Source organism: Pan troglodytes, chromosome 18 (genome assembly GCF_028858775.2).
Source record: "Pan troglodytes isolate AG18354 chromosome 18, NHGRI_mPanTro3-v2.0_pri, whole genome shotgun sequence".
NCBI classification, from domain to species: Eukaryota; Metazoa; Chordata; class Mammalia; order Primates; family Hominidae; genus Pan; species Pan troglodytes.
In genome coordinates, this window is record NC_072416.2 from 7,912,845 (window position 1) to 7,925,287 (window position 12,443).

General features: G+C 41.6%; 1 protein-coding gene and 1 pseudogene across 3 annotated transcripts in view; both read left to right on the plus strand.

Moving 5' to 3' along the window:
* Positions 1 to 12,443, plus strand: part of RBFOX1 (RNA binding fox-1 homolog 1) — a 2,477,231-nt gene that overhangs the window by 27,292 nt on the left and 2,437,496 nt on the right. The window lies entirely within an intron of this gene.
* Positions 1,263 to 10,270, plus strand: LOC129137391 (small ribosomal subunit protein eS1-like; annotated as a pseudogene).

Below are 12,443 nucleotides of genomic sequence, written 5' to 3' on the forward strand. Positions count from 1 at the left end.
GTGCTGGGATGACAGGCATGAGCCACTGCGCCTGGCCAGTATGTTCAGTTTGTAAGGAAAGTACTGTGTTGACCTCTTCTATGTGCACATTTCTTTAAGTAATAATTCAATAAAGCATTTAGAAAAATTGGTCATAATAGGAATGATTTGTAGAGTGATTGGCATGAAAGCTGATCACCTTAATTTGAACTACTCTGAAATGAGCACCAGGGGCCACCGAGAGAAGCCTTGCAAGGTGTCATAGCCAAGGAGAGGAGTGTGTTGTGTACATCTCTGCATAAAGGATTTGCTGGTTACATGGAAGGATGAAGCCTCCTTCTGAGGACACAGGCAGCAAAGCAAGTGGAAGCCCAAAGCATTGAGCTTTCCAAATGGACTTTGCTAAAATCTTGTGGATGACTCATGCTCTTAACATACACCCATGTACATATTGTCCATATAAACATTAATTCTGTAACAAGGCCCACACATAAGGGTTTTTTTTTTCTTTTGAGACAGTCTTGCTTTATTGCCCAGGCTAGAGTACAGTGTCATAATCTTGACTCACTGCAACCTCCGCCTCCTGGGTTCAAGCAATGCTTGTGCCTCAGCCCCCTGAGCAGCTGGGACTACAGGTGCACACCACTATGCCTGGCTAATTTTTGTATTTTTAGTAGAGACGGGGTTTCACCATGTTGGCCAGGCTGGTCTCAAACTCCTGGCCTGAAGTGATCTGCCCACCTCAGCCTCCTAAAGTGTTCGGGTTACACGTGCGAGCCACTGTGCCTGGGCCTACACATAAGGGTTGAGTTGAGATAGGGAAACTCTGGCAAGATTGAGTAATTTGGCCACAGTCTCTGGGAAATATGCACAATTTCTGGAATCTTCTCTAATTTCAGAGTTCCCACTTTCTATCTGTCTCCTGTTTATTCAACAAACTTGTATGGAACCACAGTGTGTCAGAAGTTGCCAGGTGTGGAGGATAAAAAGATGACTGAGGTCAGGCATGGTGGCTCATGCCTGTAATCCCAGCACTTTGGGAGGCCAAGGCAGGCGGATCACTTGAGGTCAGGAGTTTGAGCACAGCCTGGCCAACATGATGAAACATCTCTACTAAAAATACAAAAATTAGCTGGGCATGGTGGCACACACATGTAGTCCCAGCTACTTGGGAAGCTGAGGCAGGAGAATCGCTTGAACCCAGGAGGCAGATGTTGCAGTGAGCTGAGATCACACTGCTGCATTCCAGCCTCAGAGACAGAGCGAGATTCCATGTCAAAAAAAAAAAAAAAAAAAGATGACTGGGATACAGACTCCATCAGAGTTGACTCTAACACAAATTTGGTAAGAGCCCAAGGTCTGGCTGGGCAAGCACCTTGATCGGCTTCATCCTGCAGCCTCTACTAGAATGAAGAACACTTTTTTCTTTACCCATGAAAATGTTTTGTGCTTAGTACTTACAAGTGCAATTTGTTAATTCTGCAAAATTTGCCGTATAACTGTGCCTGGATTCTTAGCATTTTTCGTTTGAGAGATTCCTCAGCACATCATCTTTGGAGTATGTGGAATTGGAAATTTACTTAGAGTCAGCAACAAGTACAGGAAAGTCAGTTCTTAGTCAAGAGTTAGGATTCCAAAGACAGTGGATAAAATAAAAAATCGAGTACAGTCAAGATTATACGTGCAAATCCCGTCATCATTCATAAAGTTTAGCAGTCAGTGTTACTGTGGCTCACCAGGTCCAATCCACACTTCTTCCTCCACGATTGGAGCAGAGGGTGATTTTTTTAATGAGCAACTGATGAAGTCATTTAGAGGCCATTTGCACTGGGAGCCATGTGCACTAGAGACCAGTCAATGTGCCCTCATGGCACCATTTCTGCCTCTCTCCGTCTTTGTTCTTGCCAAGTACCCATAGTTCATTTTCCATAGATTAAAAGAGCCCAAGTTGGGCCTATACCTGGGAGTACAATTGCTGGGTCATTTGGTAACTCTATGTAGAATTGTTTGGGAAGTTGTTAAACTGTTTCTCACAGTGGCTGCACCATTTTAACTCCCACCAGCAGTGTATGAAGGTTCTAGTTTCTCTGCATCCTAACCAATACTTGTTTTTTTCTCTTTTTTTTTTTTTTTTGAGACGAAGTCTTGCTCTGTCGCCCAGGCTGGAGTGCAGTGGCACAATCTCAGCTCACTGCAACCTCTGCCTCCCAGATTCAAGTTACTCTCCTGCCTCAGCTTCCTGCGTAGCTGGGATTATAGGCACCTGCCACCATGCCTGGCTAATTTTTGTCTTTTTTTAGTAGAGATAGGGTTTCACCATGTTGACCAGGCTGGTCTCAAACTCCTGGCCTCAGGTGATACACCCACCTTGGTCTCCCAAAGTGCTGGGGTTACAGGCATGAGCCACCGCACCAGGCCAATTTTCTGTATCTTCAATTCCAGCCATCCTTATGGGTATGATGTGGTATCTCATTGTGGTTTTGATTTCTGTTTCCCTGATGATGAATTTCATTGAGCATCTTTTCATGTGCTTATTGGCCACTTATATGTCTTCCTTGGAGATGTGCCGTATTTTCATATTCAAAAATGAAAGCACAGGTCCACACAAAAACTTGTACATGAATAATTACAGTAGCATCACTCCTAATAACCCAAAGAGGGAGTTAATCCAAATGCCCATCACCAGATGAAGAGATACACGGAATGTTGTCTACCCACATGGTGGAATATTATTTGATCACAAAAAGGAGCAAAGCACATATGCTACAGCATGGATGAAGCTTCAAAACAGATGAAAGATCACATTCTACATGATTTCATTCAGATGGAAATCTATAGAAATAGGAAGTTCATTAGTGGTTGCTCAGGGTTGGTAGGGGCATGGGAGGATAGGGGGTGTTAGATAAAGGGTATGAGGTTTCTTTCTGAGGTGATGAAATGTTCTAAAATTGACTAGTAATGTTTGTGTATATCTCTGAATATATTAAAAACCATTGAAATGTAAAAAATGCAAAGAAAAACAGCCCAAGTTGCAATTTTATTCAACACTTGATTGGCTTTAAAAATAGATTCCAGGCTGGGCATGGTGGCTCACACCTGAAATCCCAGTGCTTTGGGAGGCTGCGGTGGGAGGATTGCTTGAGGCCAGGAGTTCCAAGCCAGCCTTGGCAACATGGCAAGACCCTGTCTCTACAAAAAAAGAAAAAATAAATAGCAGCTGGGTGCAGTGGCTCACACCTGTAATCCCAGCACTTTGGGAGACTGAGGTGGGCAGATCACTTGACATCAGGAGTTCAAGACCAGCCTGGCCAACATGGTGAAACCCTGTCTCTACCAAAAATATAAAATTTAGCCTTTTGGTACTCTGAGCAGCACCATGGCGGTTGTTAAGAACAAGTGCCTTATGAAAGGTGGCAAAAAGGGAGTTAAGAAGAAAATACTTGATCCATTTTCTAAGAAAGATCAGTATGATGTAAAAGCACCTGCTATGTTCAATGTAAGAAATATTGGAAAGACTTGGTCACCAGCACCCAAGGAACCCAAATTGCATCTGATGGTCTCAAGGGTCTTGTGTTTGAAGTGAGTCTTGCTGATGTGCAGAATGATGAAGTTGCATTTAGAAAATTCAAGCTGATTACTGAAGATGTTCAGGGCAAAAACTGCCTGACTAACTACTATGGCATGGGTCTTACCTGTGACAAAATATGTTCCATGGTTGAAAAATGTTCAACAATGATTGAAGCTCATGTTGATGTGAAGACTACCGATGGTTACTTCTTTCATCTGTTTTGTGTTGGTTTTACTAAAAAATGCAACAATCAGATACTGAAGACCTCTTATGCTCAGCACCAACAGTCTGCCAAATCCAGAAGAAGATGGTGGAAATCATGACCTGAGAGGTGCAGACAAATGACTTGAAAGAAGTGGTCAATAAATTGATTCCAGACAACATTGGAAAAGATGTAGAAAAGGCTTGCCAATTTATCCTCTCCATGATGTCTTCATTAGAAAAGTATAAATGCTGGAGAACCCTGGGTTTGAAAGGCATGGAGCTTCATGGTGAAGGTAGTAGTTCTGGAAAACCCACTAGGGACGAGACACATGCTGAAGTGGAATGAGCTGATGGGTATGAACCACCAGTCCAAGAATCTGTTTAAAGTTCAGACTTATAACAGTGGCAAATAAAAAGCCCTATTTGTGAAAAACAAACAATAAACAACAATGAAAAAAGCAAAATTAGTCTGGTGTGGTGGTGCATGCCTGTAATCCTAGCTACTCAGGAGGTTGAGGCATGAGAATCACTTGAACCCGGGAGACAGAGGTTGCAGTGAGCCAAGATTGCATCATTGCAGCCCAGCCTGGGCAACAGAGTGAGACTCTCTCCAAAAAGAAAAAAGAAAAAAAAAGTATCCGGGCTTGGTGGCATGTGCCTGTAGTCTCAGCTACTCTGAAGGCTGAGGTGGGAGGATGGCTTGAGGCCAGGAGTAATTTGAGCCTGCAGTGAACTATGATTGTGACACTGCACTCCAGCCTGGATTGTAGAAGAAGACCCTGTCTCTTATGCATACATACATACGCATACACATACATACATACCCAGGCTCTACCTCCGGTGATTCTGTCTCAGTAGGGCTGGATATCCCCTAGGGATCCTGCTGTTCAGCCTGGTCTGGGATCCACTTTTCACTGGGAACTGAGACACTGGCTGTGAGCCTTTCTGTCCTGAGATGTAGAGGTCATGGCGATGCAGGTTCAAGCTTAAGGAGACCTGACTGTGCGTTAGGTATTGTGCTGAACATCATCTCTTACTCTCACAGCAACGTCCTTAGAAGGTCGATGATGTGTCCCTGCTCTACAGATGAGGAAGTGAGCTTTCAGAGGAGTTTAGCTTGTTCAAAACTTATTCTTCCTATTGGAAACTTTGTACCCTTTGACCAGTGTCTCCTATCCCCTACCTTTCCTGCACCCCAGCCCCTGATAACCACTGTCCTACTCTCTATTTCTGGGAGTTCAACTTCTTTAGATTCCACATGTAAGTAAAATCATGCAGTATTTGTCTTTCTGTGCCTGGCTTATTTCACTTAACACAGTGTCCTTCAAGTTCGTCTATGTTGTTGGAAATGGCAGGATTTCTTCCTTTTTTAAGGGTTGATAGTATTCCGTTGTGTGTATATAGTACATTTTCTTTATCCTTTCATCCACTGATGGACACTCAGGTTGATTCTATATCTTGGATATTGTGAATAGTGCTGCAGTGAACATCGGAATGTAGAGATCCCTTCAACATATTGACTTCAATTTTTTCTTGGTCTATACCCAGAAGTTGGGTTGCTGGATTATATGCTTTGAAATCTATAGCACAGCAGCGTGACTATAGTCAATAATAATGTATCTTTCAAAATAACTAAGAGGGTACATTTCAAATGTCTCATCATAAAAATTTTCAGTAAATTAGGGGATGGACATGTTAATTAGTTTGATCTAATCATTCCACATTGTATACACATATCAAAACATCACATAAATGTGTACAATTATGATTTGTCAATTAAAATAACGTTAGTTAAAAAAATAAGTAACTTGTTCAAAGCCCCAGTTGGGATTGATGGAACTGGAACATGCACCAAGGCTGTTGCTCTCAGGCCCACAGAGTCCTTGGTCCACGAATGTTGAAGCCCTACCTGAGATTTCTACTGAGATCAGTGTAGGGATTCAATATCTCAGAATCGTCCTATCCTCCAGGGCCCACAAGTTCATGACTGCTGCCTCTACCGCGACCCCACTGACCTGAAATGTGGCCCCTGCTTTCATTTCCGGGAGCATACAACACTTACACCAAGCATTGATGGGTTTTGTTGACTTCATTTGAGATGTGGGGCCATGGAAAGGTTCCCATGATCCTTGCTTGGTGTTGGCCAACTCATTGACTTCTCTCCTTTGACGTCACCCTTCCGTTTTCTGCTCACCTCCTCTGTCATGGATTGCTCTGGGAATTCTGAGCCCTGGTTCCTTTATTTTGCAGATAACCTTCACTCTTCTCTGCAACGCATCCCAAAAGTATGTAGTTGAGCTGACTGCAAGGTGCTTGAGATGCAAGAGACTCCACAAATGGGATTCAGCCTCTGGAAAGTCGTGGTAGTTCCAGATTTATGTGGATGTTACTTTGTTTTTCCCTATAAAATCTATTCTTTAAACTGTCAAACTCTTGACTCCTGGATGCAGTCTTTTGCTGGTGGCAGTGGGCTGGGTACTGCCACCGGGGAGAAATGCTGCCCACTAAGAGAAAGAGAAGCTGCTTCTGTTTAAGAGGCAGAGGGAGGTTTCCAGTGGCAGCTTGTTTGGAGGTGAAATGGCTGTTGTATTAAAATTGCCCAAACTTGGGCTGGTGCCTTGTGTGTTTAGAGCTCAAAGCCACGATTGCTTTCATTTTTTTTTTTTTTTTTTTTTTTTTTTTGGTGGTCGGTTTTCCATCCTTTTGCTTGGCAGGTTTCTGCTAATAGCTTCAACCTCAAGAGTCCCATTATACAGACACTAATAGCACCTACTATGTGTCAGTCTTTAGTGCCTGCTATGTGCCAGGCATTGGAGATAATATAATGATGAACAAGATAAACATGGCACTTGGAAAAGAGAGTCTAGTTCCCACTCTCAGCCCACCCCTAAGAGAGGCCAGAATTGGGCTTCCAAAGATCTCAGATGCCCTTGCATCACCTCCATGAAGAGGGCGGGTGAAGCTTTGGTGTCTGAAGAGAATTTGGCTGGACAATCCCCAAGGTTTGGAACGATGGGAAGGAGCTGCCATCTGTGTTTAAGGTGAAAAGCGGGGGAATGGTGGATATCAGAGGAAGCCAAGATGAAGAGAAGGTTTTTGTGAGTTCCCATGCATAGTGGAGACCTGTTATAGTGAGGGTCCCTGGGGCTGAGCCTGTGGGTCAGTGGAATGATGCTGTGAGGAGGGTCTTGTTATAGCAGATGGCCCAAAAAAGGCTGATGGATCATGAGCAGCTGGAAGAATGGAGAGTTCGGGGGATGTAATTCCTACCTGGCTTTCCAACAGTGTGTAAGCCCAGAATTCTTACATAAGCCAGTGGAGAAGGGAAAGGAATGCTGATAATGACAAGATTGAATTCCCCACCTGCCAGGCATCCAGGGACTCGAGCAGATTTAACTGAAGTTACAGAAATAGGAATGTGACATTTCCTACATCCGGGTGTGCTGGAGGAAAATGTATTCCCTCTCAGGTTTGTGGGGAAGGAGAATGCTAACAGACAAGACTGCAGGTTTTCGCTCTTAAACCTGGTACCTAGAAATGCATTTTCTACTGGATGCAGACAGAAGCTCCATATAGACATATCCATCGCTGCATCTCTCACGCCTTGTGTTCTTCCTAATTTTCCCTTTTTAACCCACAGAAGAAGAAGGTTCCAGCATCACTTCTGGCCTCTCAAGAGTGAGTTAGGTGTTCAGGTGGGGTTGCTTATGCCTGTAATCTCAGCCCTTTGGGAGGCCGAGGTGGGCAGATCACTTGAGGCCAGGAATTCGAGACCAGCTTGGCCAACATGGTGAAACCGTTTGTCTACTAAAAATACAAAAATTAGCCAGGCGTGGTCGTGGGCGCCTGTAGTCCCAGCTACTCTGGAGGCTGAGGCATGAGATTCGCTTGAACCCAGGGGGCGGAGGTTGGAGTGAGCCAAGATTGCACCACTGCACCCTAGCCTGCGTGATAGAGCGAGACTGGGTCTCAAAACTAAACAAAACAAAAACAAAGGAGAGTGAGTTAGGATGAAAGCTTCCAAGTCTCTCTGCCCCTTTCATACGTCTCCTCCCTGGTGAGCAGAAGAGTTGGCTTTATTGGCAAGACTGAGGAAATGCTGACTGTATTTCTGCCATGTTCATTTATTAGTGGATGGGTTATTTTGCCTAGACTATGGCCGCAGGAGCCACCTCTCAGTCCCTTGCATAGGCACCAGGCTTTTTTAGGGCAAGCAGGACAGGTAAGATCTGTCTCTGGCAGAGCCAGCCAGGTCTCCTTACCCTCTGTTTCCCTTTCTGCCTGTGACTGAATGGGCATGTCAGGGTCTAGTAGGGGATCCAGGAGGAGGAAGCCTCATTAACTTCTATTCTGCAGCAATTGATGGCCACCCAACTTGAACAGTGGGGGCTTATCACCTCATGTACTAAGACCGGAGATAGCTGATGCCAAGGTTGGGTAAATTAGTAGCTTGAGATGTTAGGTTCTTCATTTGAGGTTCCTATGCTGCTATTGCCTTCTGCTTTTGGTCACAGAGGCTGCCACAATCCGCCTGTCAAGTCCTCATGTGACAATATCCAGAGACAGCAAGGAAGAGGTACAGTGTATTCCTGCATGTTTCTTAAAAATTTTTTTTGATAGAGAATAATTGTACACATTTATGGGGTCCATGTGAGATTTTGGTACATTTGTGCAATGAGTAATGATCAAATCAGGGTCTTTGGGATATTGATCACCTCAAACATTGATCATTTCTTTGTGTTGGGAATATTTCAAAGCTTATTGCTATTTAAAAATATGCAATAAATTCATTTATCAGGATACAAAATCTATGTACACAAATCAGTAGCAGTGCTATACACCAACAGCAACCAGGCTGAGAATCAAATCAAACCCTTTTATAATAGCTGTAAAAATAAAATACTTAGGAATATACGTAACCAAGGAGGTGAAATACCCCTACAAGGAAAACTACAAAACACTGCTGAAAGAAATCATAGATGACACAAACAAATGGAAACACATTCCATGCTCATGGATGGGTAGACTCACTATTGTGAAAATGACCATACTTCCGAAAGCAGTTTACAAATTCAATGCAATTCCTATCAAAATACCATCATCATTCTTTATAGAACTAGAAAAAACAATACCAAAATTCATCTGGAAGTATAAAAGAGTCTGCATAGCCAAAGCAAAACTAAGCAAAAAGAACCAATCTAGAGGCATCACATTACCCAACTTCAAACTATATTACAAGGCTATAGTGACCAAAACAGCATGGTGCTGGTATAAAAATAGGCACATGACCAATGGAACAGAGTAGATAACCCAGAAATAAAGTCCAATAATTAATAGCCAACTGATCTTAGACAAAGTAAACAAAAGCAAAGTAAGGAAAGTACACCCTATTCAACAAATAGTGCTGGGATAATTGGCAAGCCACATGTAAAAGAATAAAACTGGATCCTCATTTCTCACCTTATACAAAAATCAACACAAGATGGATCAAAGACTTAAATCTACGGTCTGAAACCATAAAAATTCTTGAAGATAACATTGGAAAACGTTTCTACACATTGGCTTAGGCAAACAGTTCATAACCAACAACCCAAAAGCAAATGCAATGAAAACAAAGATAAATAGATGGGACTTAATTAAACTAAAGGCCTCCTGCACAGCAAAGGAAATAATCAGCAGAGTAAACAGATCACCCAGAGAGTGGGAGAAAATTTTCACAAACTGCATCTGACAAAGGACTAATGTCCAGAATCTACAGGGAACTCTAATCAGCAAGAAAAAAATAGTCCCATCAAAAAGTGTGCCAAGGACATGAATAGGCAATTCCCAAAAGAAGATGTACAAATGGCCAACAAACATATGAAAAAATGCTCAACATCACTAATTATCAGGGAAATGCAAATCAAAACCACAATGCAATACCATGTGTAAAATAAAGAAAAATAGGGCCAGGCGCCGTGGCTCACGCGTGTAATCCCAGTACTTTGGGAGGCCGAGGCGGGAGGATCACGAGGTCAGGAGTTTGAGACCAGCCTGACTAACATGGTGAAACCTCGTCTCTACTGAAAATACAAAAATTAGCCGGGCATGGTGGCGGTTGCCTGTAATCCCAGCTACTCAGGCGGCTGAGACAGGAGAATTGCTTGAACCTGGGATGCAAGGTTGCAGTGAGCTGATATACTCCAGCCTGTGTGACAGAGTGAGACTTCATCTCAAAACAACAACAACAAAAAGCAAAAATTGATGTTGGCATGGACGTGAAAGAGAACGCTTTTACACTGATGGTGGGAATGTAAGCTAGTACCATCACTATGGAAAGCAGTATGGAGATTCCTTAGAGAACTAAAAGTACGCCTACCATTTGATCCAGCAATCCCACTACTAGGTATCTACCCAGAGAAAAGGAAGTCATCATATGAAAAAGACACTTTTGCACACATGTTTACATCAGCAAAATTCACATTTGCAAAACTATAGAACCAGCCCAAATGCCCATCAGTCAATTAGTGGATAAAGAAAGAAAATGTGATATATATATATATATATATGTGTGTGTGTGTATATATATATATATATATATATATATATACCATAGAATACTACTTAGCCTTAAAAAGGAATGAAATAATGGCATTCATAGCAACCTGGATGGAGTTGGAGAGCATTATTCTGAATGAAGTAACTCAGGAATGGAAAAACAAACATTGCATGTTCTCACTCATAAGTGGGAGCTAAGCTATGATGATGCAAAGGGACGAGAATGAAACAGTGGACTTTGGGGGCTCAGGTGGAAGTGGGAGGGGGTGAGAGATAAAAGACTATATACATTGGGTAAACTGCTCTGGTGATGGGTGTGCCAAAATTTCAGAGATCACCACTGAAGAACTTATCCATGTAACAAAATACCACCTGTTCCCTAAAAACTATTGAAATAAAAAAAAGCAATATACAATAAATTGTTATAGTCACTTTCTATGATATTAAACACTAGATCTTATTCCTTCTATTGTATATTTTTATACCCATTAATCAACCTCTTTTCAAACCCCTCCTCTTCCCAGCCTCTGGTAACTATCATTCTACTCTTTATCTCCATGACATCAATTTTATATAGCTCCAGGGCACACAAGTCCATAACTGCAGTCTCTATCCCTGACCCTATTGACCTGATACATGGCCCCCGCTTTGATTTCCAGGAGCCTAAGCTGCTCATATAAGTGAGAACATGCAATAGTTTTCTTTCTGTGCGTGGCCTAGTTCACCTGACATTATGACCTTTAGTTCCATCCATTTCGCTGAAAATGACAGGATTTCATTCTTTTTTATGGCTGAATAGTATTCTATTGTGCGTATATTCCCATTTTCTTTATCCATTCATCCATTGATTGACACTTAGATTGATTCCATATCTTGGCTATTGTAAATAGTGCTGCAGTAAATATGGGGGTACAGGTATCCTGTTGATACACTGATATCCTTTTTTTTGGATATATACCCAGGAGTGGGATTGCTGGATCGTATGGTAGATCTGTTCTTAGTTTTTTGAGAAATCTCTGTGCTTTTTAAAATAAGGGCTGTACTAATTTACATTGCCACCAACAATATACAATAATTTTCTTTTCTTCAGATAGTTGCCAGCATTTGTTGTGCTTTGTCTTTTTAATAATAGCCATTCTAACAAGTGTGAGATGATATCTCTTTGTGGTTTTGATTTGCATTTCTGTGATGATTAGTGATGTTGAATATTTTTTCATAAACTTGGTGATTTGTGTATCTTCTTCTGAGTAATGTCTGTTATTTTTTGATAGTTTCTTTTGCTGTGCAGAAGCTCTTTCATTTAATTAGATCCCATTTGTCAATTTTTGCTTTTGTGGCAATTGCATTTGGCATCTTCACCATGAACTCTTTGCCCATCACTATGTACCGGATGGTATTGCCTAGGTTGTCTTCCAGCGTTTTTATAGTTAAGGTTTTACATTTAAGTCTTTCAGCCATCTTGAGTTAATTTTTATATATGGTGTAAGGGAGGGGTGTTGTCTTTTCACTCTGTTGATTGTTTTCTTTGATATGCAGAAGGTATTTAGTTTAATATAATCCCATTTGTTTGATTTTGTTGCTTGTACTTTTTAAGTGTTAGCCATACAATCTTTGTTCTCAAGAGTTTCTCCTGTGTTTACTTCTAGTAGTTTCATAGTTGTGGCTGTTACGTTTAAGTCTTTAATCGATTTTGAGTTTATTTTTGTAAGTGATGAGAGATAATGGTCTAGTTTTATTCTTCTGTATTTGGATATCTAGTTTTCCTGGCACCATTTAATGAAGAGGGTGTCCTTTATTCAATGTATGTTCTTGACACCTTTCTTGAAAATCAGTTAGCTGTAAATACGTGCATTCATTTCTGGGTTCTTTGGTCTGTTTCCTTTGTTTTTGTGTCTGTTTTAATACCAATACACACTCTTTTGGTTACTATAGCTTTGAAGTATATTTTTAAATCAGGTAGTGTGAGGCTTCTAGCTTTGTTCTTTTTGCTCAGTATTGCTTTGGCTATTTGGTGTGTTCTGTGGTTCCATATGAATTTCAGGGTTTTTTTTCCTGTTTCTGTGAAGAATATAATTGATAGGAATTATATTGAATCTCTAGATTCCTTTGGGTAGTATGGTCATTTTAACAATATTAGTTATTCCAACCCATGGGC